Source organism: Saccopteryx bilineata, chromosome 3, assembly GCF_036850765.1.
Source record: "Saccopteryx bilineata isolate mSacBil1 chromosome 3, mSacBil1_pri_phased_curated, whole genome shotgun sequence".
In the NCBI taxonomy this organism is placed as follows: Eukaryota; Metazoa; Chordata; class Mammalia; order Chiroptera; family Emballonuridae; genus Saccopteryx; species Saccopteryx bilineata.
Window position 1 is genome coordinate 317,314,581 of NC_089492.1, and position 13,275 is coordinate 317,327,855.

Genomic DNA, 13,275 nt, shown 5'->3' on the forward strand with positions numbered 1-13,275 from the left:
AAGTTAAAGATTTTGGACAATGTGAAATACCCTGATGGGAGTGGGGGTGGCTTTGTTGGAGGCCCTCCCCCTGTCCCAGGAAGCTTTTCCCATGGCTCGAAAGAAGTCTGAGGACATTTTGCGCTTTTGGCAAAGTGCTCAGAGACTGGTGAAATGTATCTTTGTAACTGTTGAAATTGTATGATTTGTCATGTTCTTGTAATTTGTGTAATGTGCTTAATTTCCTTGTGCAAAAATACCTGTACTTTAGATTGTAAGCGAGCAAAAGGGGTGGAATGTGGGTCAAATAAGTTTGCATATATGATGTATATGTTTGCTCGCTTATATTTTGCATTGGGTATGGGGGACGGGCTGTAAGCAAGCAAGGTCCTTCCTTATAGCCTAAGTCTTAATTTTAAGACTAATCTTTTCCCACCCTTTTTTTTTTTCTGTATTTTTCTGAAGCCGGAAATGGGGAGAGACAGTCAGACAGACTCCCGCCTGCGCCCGACCGGGATCCACCCGGCATGCCCACCAGGGGGTGATGCTCTGCCCCTCCGGGGCATCGCTCTGTTGCAACCAGAGCCACTCTAGCGCCTGCGGCAGAGGCTGAGGAGCCATCCCCAGCACCCGGGCCATCTTTGCTCTAGTGGAGCCTCGGCCGCGGGAGGGGAAGAGAGAGACAGAGAGGAAGGAGAGGGGGAGGGGTGGAGAAGCAGATGGGTGCTTCTCCTGTGTGCCCTGGCCGGGAATCGAACCCAGGACTTCTGTATGCCAGGCCGACGCTCTACCACTGAGCCAACCGGCCAGGGCTCCCACCCTTTTAATACTAAGATCTTCTCAACACTAAGCTTTCCCTCATACCCTTGACTGTTGCATGATGTGGGGTAGTGCACTCTTATGCGGAATCCCATTTATGCCTCAGGTAAGTGACTTTGTATCAGAAACTTTCTTGTTTGTATATTGGATTAAAGGTTTTGATCTTTGCTCAAGCCAGATGAGCTTGCGCTCAAGGCGGCGACCTCAGGGGTTTCAAACCTGGGTCCTCCACATCCCAGTTCGAGGCTCTATCCACTGCACCACGGCCTGGTCAGGTGAAAAACTTACATTTTTAATGCTAAGTAATATTCCATTGTGTATATGTAACATGATTTTCTTTTTATCCACTCATTTATTGATGGGCACTTGGTTTGCTCTATATCTTGGTTATCATAAATAATGCTGTGATAAAAATGAGGTTCTGTGTATTCTATCAAATCAGTGTTTTGAATTGGAGATAACAATCTACCTAATATAAAAATATGCTACAAAGCCATAGTAATTAAAACAGCATGGTACTGGCATAAAAGCATATATAGATCAGTGGAAGAAAATAGAGAGCCCAGAAATAAACTCACACCTATATGGTCAATTAATATTTGACAAAGAAAGCAAGAACATACAATGGGATAAAGACAATCTATTCAATAAATGCTATTGAGAAAATCGGGCAAATACATACAAAAAAAAAAATGAAACTAGGCCCTGGCCGGTTGGCTCAGTGGTAGAGCATCGGCCTAATGGGCAGGAGTCCCAGGTTTGATTCCTGGCCAGGGCACACAGGAGAAGCACCCATCTGCTTCTCCACCCCTCCCCTCTCCTTTCTCTCTGTCTTTCTCTTCCCCTCCCACAGCCAAGCCTCCATTGGAGCAAAGTTTGCCCGGGTGCTGAGGATGGCTCCATGGCCTCTGCCTCAGGCACTGGAATGGCTCTGGTCTCGGCAGAGCAATGCCCCAGATGAGCAGAGCATTGCCTTCTGGTGGGCATGCCAGGTGGATCCTGGTCGGGCGCATGCAGGAGTCTGTCTGACTTCCTCCCTGTTTCCAACTTTAGAAAGAAAAAAAAAATGAAACTAGACCACCTTTCTACACCATATACAAGAATAAACTCATTAAATGTAAGACTAGAAACCATAAAACTCCTAGAAAGAAAACATAAGCAGGAAAATATCTGACATTCCTCTTAATATTTTTCTGTTATATCATTTCAGAGAAGGGAAACAAAAGAAAGATAATTAAATGAGACTACATCAAACTAAAAAGTTTTATATAGCTAAGAAAACCATCAACACAACAAAAAGATAACCTCCTAAATATAAGACTACATTCATGAATAAGGGGTTGAGAGCCAAAATTTATAAGCAACTCATACTACTGGACACCAAGAAAACCCTAGACAATTTAATTAAAAATCAGAGGACCCGAATAGGCACATCTCCAAAGAGGACATACAGATGGCCAACAGACATATGAAAAGATGCTCAACACCAGTAATCAGCAGAAAAAATGCAAATTCAAAGCACAGTGAATTATTACCTCACACCTGGCAGAACAGTTATCATTGATAAATCCACAGGCAACAAGTGCTGACAAGGATGTTGAAAACAGGGACCCTCGAGCACTGTTGGCTGGAATGCAGTTTGGTGCAGCCACCATGGAAAACTGTATAGAGAGTTCTCAAAAAACTAAAAATGAAACTGTTTTATGACCCAGCAATCCCACTTCTGGTTATATATCTGAAGAAACTAAAGACTACAGAAATTGATAGAGAAAAATAAAGGGCACTAAAAGAAAAACACCTAAAAATTCAAATACCCCATTTGCTTTTACATTATTGATTGATTACCTTAATGGAATATTTGATACACAATAACTATACATTACACAAGCACAAGCACAGACACACACACACACACAGTATAGTTCTTGCCATGAATATGAAATGGTTATAATAACAGAAACACTAATTACAGAATCAAGAATACATCCAGAGTTCTTCCACAAAAAAATGCATAAATACTAAGTATAAATTAAAGGAAAATAATACAAGTTAAGGACAATTAAAACAAAGAATACATTTAAATATTCAAATGTTTTATTTTTATATTTTAAAATCTTTTATCAAATGTATTGGGGGGACATTGGTAATAAATTTATATAGGTTTCAGGTATACATCTCTGATACATCATCTGTATATTGTATTGTGTGCCCAACACCCCAAGTCAGGTACCCTTCCATTGGCAGAGTAAAGGGGGATACATATTCAAATGTTTTAACTAAAATTTATTAAATATAGCTTATAATCTAAATCATTACTGAAGCACACCTGTGCTATCACAATGCCTTTGTAAATGGCCTCCCTTGAAAATCATCAATGTAGCAGCCAGAGAAATCTTTAAGAACCTAGATCTGCTAATTTACTCCACAGCTTAAAATGTTTCAATCATTTCTCATTTCACTTGAATAAAAGCAAAAGAGTTTCAGTCTATGTAAGGATCTAAATTAATTAGTCAGCTCCTAATTTCATCAAGAAAGTTTTACCCTTTCTTTTGCTAGGGAACAACTACTCTAATTCCATCATTTCTGAGCTAAAACAAACCTAAATTAAACTTTTAATAAGGTTTCTTCCTACTTCTGTTTCTCCTTTGTTTCTGAACCATACTTCTTTTTTTCTGTTGATCAAGCTGTTATTTCACTGTTATAGTATTGCTCCACTTTTTCTATTTAATAAACACAGCAGGTTCATGAAGAGGAAGGAACTTGAGCATGCCCAATGCATGCCACTGAAGTCTTTTAAAATTGTTCTGCCCTGTGGATTTCCCCCCAAGATTTATTAAGATATAATTGACATATAAAATTGTGTAACTTTAAGGTATACAACATGATGATTTGATATATGTCTATATTGTTAAATAATTACCATGATAAAGTAAATTTGCCCATCATTTCATGTAATTAACAATTATTTATTTATGAAAAGAATAAAGATCTGCTCTATTAGCAAATTTAAATTATATAATACAGTATTATTAAATTTAGCCATCATAATGCTCATAAAATCCCCAAACTTATTTATTCTATAACTGGAAGTTTGTACCCTTTGACTAACATTATTCCATTTATCCCATCTCTGGCAACCATGTTCTACCTTTCCTTTTTTTTCTCATTGATTTGAGAGAAAGAGAGAGGAAGGAGTGAGAGAGAAAGAGAAAAAGAAGGGAAAGAAGAAAAAAAGAGAGAGAAACATCAACTTGTTTCACTTAATTGTTCCATTTAGTTGTTTAATCATTTGATTACTTCTCCAATGTGCCCTAATGGGTCAAACCCACAACCTCTGGGGTGGCAGCGCTTTATCCACTGAGCCACTTGGCCAGGACCTTTCTCCTCTTTGTTTCTTTAGACATGAAAACAACTTGAGTCTCTCAATCTATGAATGGATAACAAAAGTAAGTATTATTCAGCCACGAGAAAGTAGAATATCCTGCCATTTGTAATAACATGGATAAACTTTAAGGATATTATGCTAAGAGAGATAAATCAGAGGAAAACAAATCCTGTATTTTCTCACTTATATGAGGAATCTAAAATAAAAAATAATCACACTCTTTGAATGATAGTATTGTTATGTTCAGTGGGAACTCTTCCTCTGGTGATTTTTTTTTATAAATAAATTTTTATTAATTTTAATGAGGTGACATCAATAAATCAGGGTACATATATTCAAAGAAAACATGTCCAGGTTATCTTATCATTCAATTCTGTTGCGTACCCATCACCCAAAGTCAGATTGTCCTCTATCACCTTCTATCTAGTTTTCTTTGTGCCCCTCCCCGTCTCCCTCCTTCCCTCCCCCCACCCCCTGTAACCACCACACTCTTGTCCATGTCTCTTAGTCTCATTTTTATGTCCCACCAATGTATGGAATCCTGCAGTTCTTGTTTTTTTCTGATTTACTTATTTCACTCCGTATAATGTTATCAAGATCCCACCATTTTGTTGTAAGTGATCCTATGTCATCATTTCTTATGGCTGAGTAGTATACCATAGTGTATATGTGCCACATCTTTTTTATCCAGTCTTCTATTTTTTTTACACTGATTAAAGCCTTTAAGCAAACTCTTGGCCAATACATCAAGAATCCATAAAAGAGTAGTGTCTTTAACATGTTCACCAAGTCCAAGTTGGCCCCAACTCCATGCCAAATCCCTGAAAAATGCAACCCAACCCCAGTTCAGTCTGTTAGGAACTGTCACAAGGAGCAGGAGTCCAGGAATCCTCTAGTGATTTCTAAACTAGAATCTCTCACCTGGCCTGTGTGGTGCAGTGGATAAATCATCGACCCAGAATGCTGAGGCCACCAGTTCAAAACCTTGAGCTTGCCCAGTTAAGTCACACATGGGAGTTGATGCTTCCTGCTCCTTCCCTCCTCTCTCTCTTTACTTTTCTCTCCCTCTCCTCCTTCCTTCTCAAAAATAAGTAAAAAATTAAAATAAATTAGAATCTCTGGGTCCTCGGCAGTGTAAGAATACTTTTTAAAAGTAATGCTCTTTTTTTTGCATGCATTCTAGTCAAAACTCAAGTTAGTCACTTACAGTATTGAGAGTATTGGTAACTTCCTTTAGAAAAAGAAGCTACAGTTCACCAACAAATCTCTGTGTGCTGCTTTTCTCTCCACACTCTTACCTGTCTATAATAGACACATTTAAGAAATGTCAAATGTCTTTAATAGATACATATTAAATGCCCAATAAATGTTGGTTTTTACTTTACTATTACTACTGTTACTATTATACTATCAACATGATTGTTCCCTCACTTGTTCAAAGCACACTACTTGCCAGCACAGTTAAAAGAGAACTCCAAGCATTATTTTAAATAACTCATTTTTCATATCAAATATATTATTATAAACAACTAAAAGTCTGACTTTTGGAGATTTATTTTATATTAACTGACATTTAGATAATAGAGTCACTTCCAATGTAACTTAAAATGAATTAATAATGGTTTTCATTTTATTTGTTTTAGTGTCATGAAAAGTTCTCTGGCTACTTTAATTTGATTATAAAAAAGAACAGAATGACATATATATATATATATATATATATATATATATATATATATATTTTTTTTTTTTTTTTTTTTTTTTTTTTTTTTTTTTTTTTCTGAAGCTGGAAACGGGGAAAGACAGTCAGACAGACTCCCACATGTGCCCGACCAGGATCCACCCAGCTCTGCCCACCAGGGGGCGATGCTCTGCCCCTCCTGGGCGTCACTCTGTCGCGACCAGAGCCACTCTAGTGCCTGGGGCAGAGGCCAAGGAGCCATCCCCCGTGCCCGGGGCCATCTCTGCTCCAATGGAGCCTCGGCTGCGGGAGGGGAAGAGAGAGAAAGAGAGGAAGGAGAGGGGGAGTGGTGGGGAAGTAGATGGGCGCTTCTCCTGTGTGCCCTGGCTGGGAATCGAACCCGGGACTTCTGCACGCCAGGCTGATGCTCTACCACTGAGCCAACCGGCCAGGGCCCAGAATGACCTATATTAAAAAATTTTTTTTTGTTCTAAAGAGTGCAGCCTTTAATAATACAATTCAACAAGTTTACATGACAGATTGCAAGATATGTCACAGCCAATATATCAATGTGCAGATTTTTCATGGTTATTACTAAATTCCTTCAACCTAATGACTCATGCTGTCTTTGGCATAAAAAACTTTTGTTCCTTAAAAATTTTCTACCCTTGCAGTAAACCAGAATTACACTTGCAAATTAACAATTCTGCCTTTAATACAAAACAATACTTTTCCCTCAAGTTCAGTACATCTATTTATTATTCATCCTTCTCTCTTCCAGAGCCCCAAAAATGCCAGTTTGTAGAAGTATAATTTTTGTCCTTTTCTTTTGCTTTTTCATACAAAGTAAAATGAAAACCATATTATTAATTCATTTTAAGTTACATTGGAAGTGACTCTATTATCTAAATGTCAGTTAATATAAAATAAATCTCCAAAAGTCAGACTTTTAGTTGTTTATAATAATATAATTGATATGAAAAATGAGTTATTTAAAATAATGCTTGGAGTTCTCTTTTAACTGTTTAGTCCTAGTATCAAATGTATATTATTTCATAGGAAATTAATTGGAAGGAAATAAACTTTGGGATAACTGTAAAAACCTTCGAAAACCTTCAGGTAACTAAACCTCAGAACTTAGTAGAAATTCTTACCTGTCCCAACTATTAATTACTGCCTATGAGACACTCTGCTGAGTAAATAAGAAATGAATATAACATGAGGCTATATTCATTTATTTGTTTTGCTATTGCATTGAAAAGAGACTGTTTCTATACATTTTGATATCAAAAAAGAGAGAACTTATTTCTCAAGTTGTAGTAATCATATCTAAACCTCTAAATATATACTGAACACAAATGTCTTAGATTTCTGCAATATCGATCATTCATCAGTATATTCAATTGCATTGTTTTATTTGTAGTGATTATTCATGTATCCTAGAGTTGTTAATATCCCTTATCATGGATCCTGGAACATGAAGAAATGGCAAAATTGAAATCTAAACTCCAGATCTATCTCTAAATCCTAGCTCTGACATTAACTGTGTAACCTAGACATATTTAAACTTAGCATCTTAGATTCTCAGAGATATGCCAATGTTTATATTGAATTATATAAAATAGCATCAGAAAAAGTATATTGTGGCATAAAATACATGGACTTGTTATTACCTGTCTTGTTGATAATAGCTAATCTAACAGGTGTGAGGTGGTATCTCATTGTAGTTTTGTGGGGTTTTTTGTTGTTGTTTTTTTTACAAAGACAGAGAGAGAGAGAGTCAGAGAGAGGGATAGACAGGGACAGACAGACAGGAATGGAGAGAGATGAGAAGCATCAATCATTAGTTTTTCATTGCGACACCTTAGTTGTTCATTGATTGCTTTCTCATATGTGCCTTGACTGCGGGCCTTCAGCTGACCGAGTAACCCCTTGCTTGAGCCAGTGACCTTGGGTCCAAGCTGGTGAGCTTTTGCTCAAACCAGATGTGCTCTCACTTAAGCTGGCGACCTCAGGGTTTCGAACATCCCAGTCCGACGCTCTACCCACTGCGCCACCGCCTGGTCAGGCTCATTGTCGTTTTGATTTGCATTTCTCTAATAGCTAATGAAGATGAGCATCTTTTTATATATCTGTTGGCCATTTGTATTTCTTTCTGGGAGAAGTGTCTGTTCATGTCCTCTTCCCATTTTTTTATTGGATTGTTTGTTTGTTGTTGAGATTTATGAGTTCTTTGTATATTTTGGATATTAGGCCCTTATCTGAGCTGTTGTTTGAAAATATCATCTCCCATTTAGTTGGCTATTTGTTTTGTTGTCAGTTTCTCTTGCTGTGTAAAAGCTTCTTAGTCTGATGTAGTCCCATTCATTTATCTTTGCCTTCACTTCTCTTGCCTTTGGAGTCAAATTTATAAAGTGCTTTTTATAACCAAGGCCCATGAGTTTAGAACCTATGTTTTCTTCTATGTACTTTATTGTTTCAGGTCTTATATTTAGGTCTTTGACCCATTTTGAATTAATTTTAGTACAAGAGGACAAGCTGTAGTCGAGTTTCATTCTTTTGTATGTGACTTTCCAGTTTTCCCAGCACCATTTGTTGAAGAGGCTTTCTTTTCTCCATTGTGTGTTGTTGGCCCTTTTATTGAAAATTATTTGACCATATATATGTGGTTTTATTTCTGGGCATTCTATTCTGTTCCATTGGTCTGAGTGTCTATTTTTCTGCCAATACCATGCTGTTTTGATTGTCGTGGCTCTATAATATAATTTCAAGTTAGGTATTGTAATGTCCCCAGCTTCATTATTTTTCCTTAGGATTGCTTTGGCTATTCGGGGTTTTTTATAGTTTCATATAAATCTGACGATTTTTTGTTCCATTTCTTTAAAAAGTGCCATTGGAATTTTGATGGGAATTGCATTGAATTTGTATATTGCTTTGGGTAATATGGTCATTTTGACTATATTTATTCTTCCTATCCAAGAACAAGGAATATTTTTCCATTTCATTGTACATTTTCCAATTTCCCTTAACAATGCTTTGTAGTATTCATTATATAGGTCCTTTACATTCCTTGTTATGTTTATTCCTAGGTATTTTTTTTTGTTGCAACTATGAAGGGGATTATTTTTTGAGTTCATTTTCTGATGTTTTATTGTTGGCATATAGGAAGGCAATGGACTTTTGTATATTAATTTTGTATTCTGTGACCTTATTGTATTGGTTTATTGTTTCTAGTAATGAAACCCTCATTTACTGCTGGTGGGAATGTAAAGTAGTACAACCATTATGAAAAAAAGTATAGTGGTACCTCAAAAAACTAAAAATAGAACTACCATATGACCCAGCAATCCCTCTATTAGGTATATACCCCCGAAACTCAAAAACATTGGTACATAAAAACACATGCAGCCCAATGTTCATTGCAGCATTGTTCACAGTGGCCAAGACATGAAAACAACCAAAAAACCCTTCAATAGATGACTGGATAAAGAAGATGTGGTACATATATACTATAGAATACTACTCAGCCATAAGAAATGATGACATCGGATCATTTACAACAACATAGATGGACCTTGATAACATTATATTGAGTGAAATAAGTAAATCAGAAAAAACTAAGAACTATATGATTCCATACATAGGTGGGATATAAAAATAAAACTCAGAGACATGGACAAGAGTGTGGTGGTTGGGGGGGAGGGAGAAGATAGAGAGGGTAGGGGAAGGGGAGGGGCACAAAAAAACCAAATAGAAGGTGACAGAAGCCAATTTGACTTTGGGTAATGGAAATGCAACATAATTAAATGTCAAAATAACCTGGAGATGTTTTCTCTGAACATATGCACCCTGATTTATTAATGTCACCCCATTAAAATAAAAAAAAGTACATGGACGTAATAAAAATTCCACTATCAATAATAGTCTACCCTCCCACTGATTTCCCTTGAATTGCAATACACAAAAGGAATCACTGTTTTATTACAATTCTGGAACTCCACTGATTCTTGTCAATGACTTTTTAAAGACGTTTAACAAGTTGATCATCAACAGAGTGGATGTTTTAAGGAAATGATGTTATACATTGAAAACTAAGAGCAGTTTTTAATCACCGCAGATGGCAACCAATAAAAAATGAAAGTCAGTTATTCCTGAAGCTGTGTTCTACTTATGAAAAATTATAACATGAAAAATAATAATTTTATTTGTCACAATACAAAGATAAAAAGTAAAATTAACCATTTTCATTTGTACCAGCCACTCTACTAGGCATTTTCACATTTATTACTTCATTTAATATGACAAATAATATCTGAGCTATCAATTATTATTTCTACTTGTAAAATGACAACATGGTAGTTTAGAAAGTTATAGTAATTTGAAAAATACACATGTTATTATTAACATAAAAAGAAATTCAGCCATTCTATCTTTAAATCTGAAGCCAATACATTCCCCTAAACATTGAAAAATTATAGATACAGCTGAAAACACATACTGTAACAAACTATACTAGATTAGAGCTGCACTCATTTCTCTTTGACTTTTTGGTAGTAATATCAAGTAAACATTTGAAATATAGAAAAGAAAGTTGTGGTTTTTTTTAACAAATAGGTACTTTAAAGGCTCTTAGTAAAAGTAACTTCATTTAACTTCTCTCCTAATTTTTTTTAAAATTTTATTTATTTATTTATTTATTTTGTGACAGAGAGAGTCAGAGAGACAGACAGACAGGAAGGGAGAGAGATAAGAAGCATCAATTTTTGTTGAGGCACCTTAGTTGTTCATTGATTGCTTTCTCATATGTTCCTTGACTGTGGGGGCTACAGCAGACTGAGTGACCCCTTGCTCGAGCCAGCGACATTGGGCTCAAGCTGGTGAGTTTTGCTCAAACCAGATGAGCCTGCGCTCAAGCTGGCAACCTCGGGGTCTCAAACCTGGGTCCTCCGCATCCTAGTCCAACACTCTATGCACTGCACCACTGCCCAATCAGGCTCTCTCCTATTCTTAAACTACCTCAGAACTTACTTAGGTTTAAAACTCCCTAACCCCAGCCTTGCCAAATTATTTTGGTGTCAGGGATAGGTTGTAAATCCTAGAATGTTTAGGAATATTTCTGTTAGATAGGTGAAACATTTATCACTACTGTTGCTTAAGTGTGTAGAAATGTTTTTTCCTTTTAATGGATCCTATATTAGAGAGAGAGAGATTGGAAAGAGACAGAGAGAACAGGGGGAGGAGCAGGAAGCATCAACTCCCATATGTGCCTTGACCAGGCAAGCCCAGGGTTTTGAACCGGCAACCTCAGCATTCCAGGTTGAGGCTTTATCCACTGCGCCACCACAGGTCAGGCTTAATGGATCCTATAGATAACCATTGTAACAAGACAGTAAAATTTAATGAGCTTGTTAGTGAAATTAATGACTTTTGTACCATGCTCCCCCTCCTTCCCATACCCCAACCAGTATGTGATTTTGTCTTTAAAAGCTGGCCTCAAACTGTGTTCGGGGCCCCATGATTTGGATGACTTAGGTCTTCGTGAGTTTGCCTGCTTTAAAATAAAGACTCCTTAATTTAGGTACTTAATTGTGTGGCAAGAATTCTGTTTCTCATTGTTCCAATACAACATTTTGAAGGCCCCAGCAAGATTTGTGTCTTCTGGACACATTTGTCTTTGCCATACACAAGCAGGGCCACCAGCCTCCTTGGCCTGACTTCCGGGAACAAAAACCCAACAGGGAAGGCGCCGTGTGAGACGTTCCAGGGCCCTGCTGGCCTTCTCTGTCCAGCCAACAGTCAGTCTTGGACAATTGGCATTCCCATCCACCCATTTGGAGTCATCAGGAAAGCTTCCGGAGGTGAGTAGAGCAAATTTGCAATTTGCTCAATTTGTAATCTGTCTGTGGCTAGCCAGTCTAAAACTATTGTGATCCAGGATTGGAAGTAACCGCACTCACACAATAGGCTCTCTGGGGCCAAGACATTGGCAGAGAGTGATCTAAAGTCTGTTTTGGTAGAAGAGTCCCAGGACATGTTTAAATTTGCTCTCTCATATGTTTACCCTCTGCTTTTTTTTTGTTGCTTTTGTTTATTTTTACAAGCTATCTTAGAGGACATCTCCTGGTTTGGTCCCTCTTCAGAATTTCCTTTTTGCATTCTTCACTGGATAGAGGACTTTATTTTCAAGGGTCCCTCTCTGATTTTGCTCCTGCTGAGATCTTGTTCTTCACTTTTGCTTTGTTATTCTGTCTTTACACTGAAAACCCAAGTGAATAGTGTGTGAATGAGGTGTACCTGTACCTGAGTTTCCAGTTTGTGGCTCCATGGTTTTCACCATGTATAAAGTCGGGGCTTTATACAGACCTACCAATGTCAAGAGGTGCTCAAAGTTCCTGTGAGGGATGTGACCAGGTGGGCATCTGAGGCTCCTCACAGGGCACTCTCTTCCCTTGTATGGCAAACTTTGTCTGAAAGTTCTTTGTCCTTTGGTTCTGTCTGTCCCTATCTATCCTTCTCTCTGACTCTCTCTCTCTCCCTCTCTCTGTCTCTATCAAAAGAAAACTACTACTTGCCAGGCTTAGAATCTATTATAGAAAGCATAGTGTCCAAATGTTTAGTCTGTGCTCAAGTAAACACTAAACAAAATAGAGAAGTCATAAAGAGAAATAGGGGCAGAGGAGCTTTCCCAGGTGAACATTGAGAGATAGGTTTTACTGAAGTAAAGCCACCAGCACAGGGATGTAAGTACCTATTAGGTTTTTGTTTGTTTGTTTGTTTTACAGAGACAGAGAGAGAGAGTCAGAGAGAGGAATAGATAGGGACAGACAGACAGGAACGGAGAGAGATGAGAAGCATCAATCATCAGTTTTTTGTTGCAACACCTTAGTTGTTCATTGATTGCTTTCTCATATGTGCCTTGACCGTGGGCCTTCAGCAGACTGAGTAACCCCTTGCTCAAGCCAGTGACCTTGGGTCCAAGCTGGTGAGCTTTGCTCAAACCAGATGAGCCCGCGCTCAAGCTGGTGACCTCAGGGTCTCAAACTTGGGTCCTCCACAACCCAGTCCAATGCTCTATCCACTGTGCCACCACCTGGTCAGGCCCTATTAGTTTTTATTGACACCTTTTCAGGATGGGTAGAAGCTCTTTCTACTAGAAATGAGACCACAGTAACAGTTGTTAAGAAATTGCTGTATAAAATTATTCCCAGATTTGGCTTGCCCATTCTTATTGGGTCTGATAATGGGCCTGCATTTGTGTCTAAGGTCTCACAGCTAGTAGGAAAGGCACTCAATATTAATTGAAAATTACATTGTGCTTACAGGACTCAGAGTTTAGGACAGGTTAAAAAATAAACTGAACTCTAAAAGAAGTCCTGACTAAATTTATTTTAGAATGGGTGAAAAGTGGGTC

At 37.8% G+C, this 13,275-nt stretch overlaps 1 non-coding gene across 1 annotated transcript; it reads left to right on the forward strand.

The window, feature by feature from the left end:
- The first annotated feature begins 1,500 nt into the window (after window positions 1-1,500).
- Window positions 1,501-1,576, forward strand: TRNAI-AAU (transfer RNA isoleucine (anticodon AAU)). Its single transcript has one exon. It is a non-coding gene; the product is annotated as a tRNA-Ile (tRNA).
- Window positions 1,577-13,275: the final 11,699 nt, after the last annotated feature.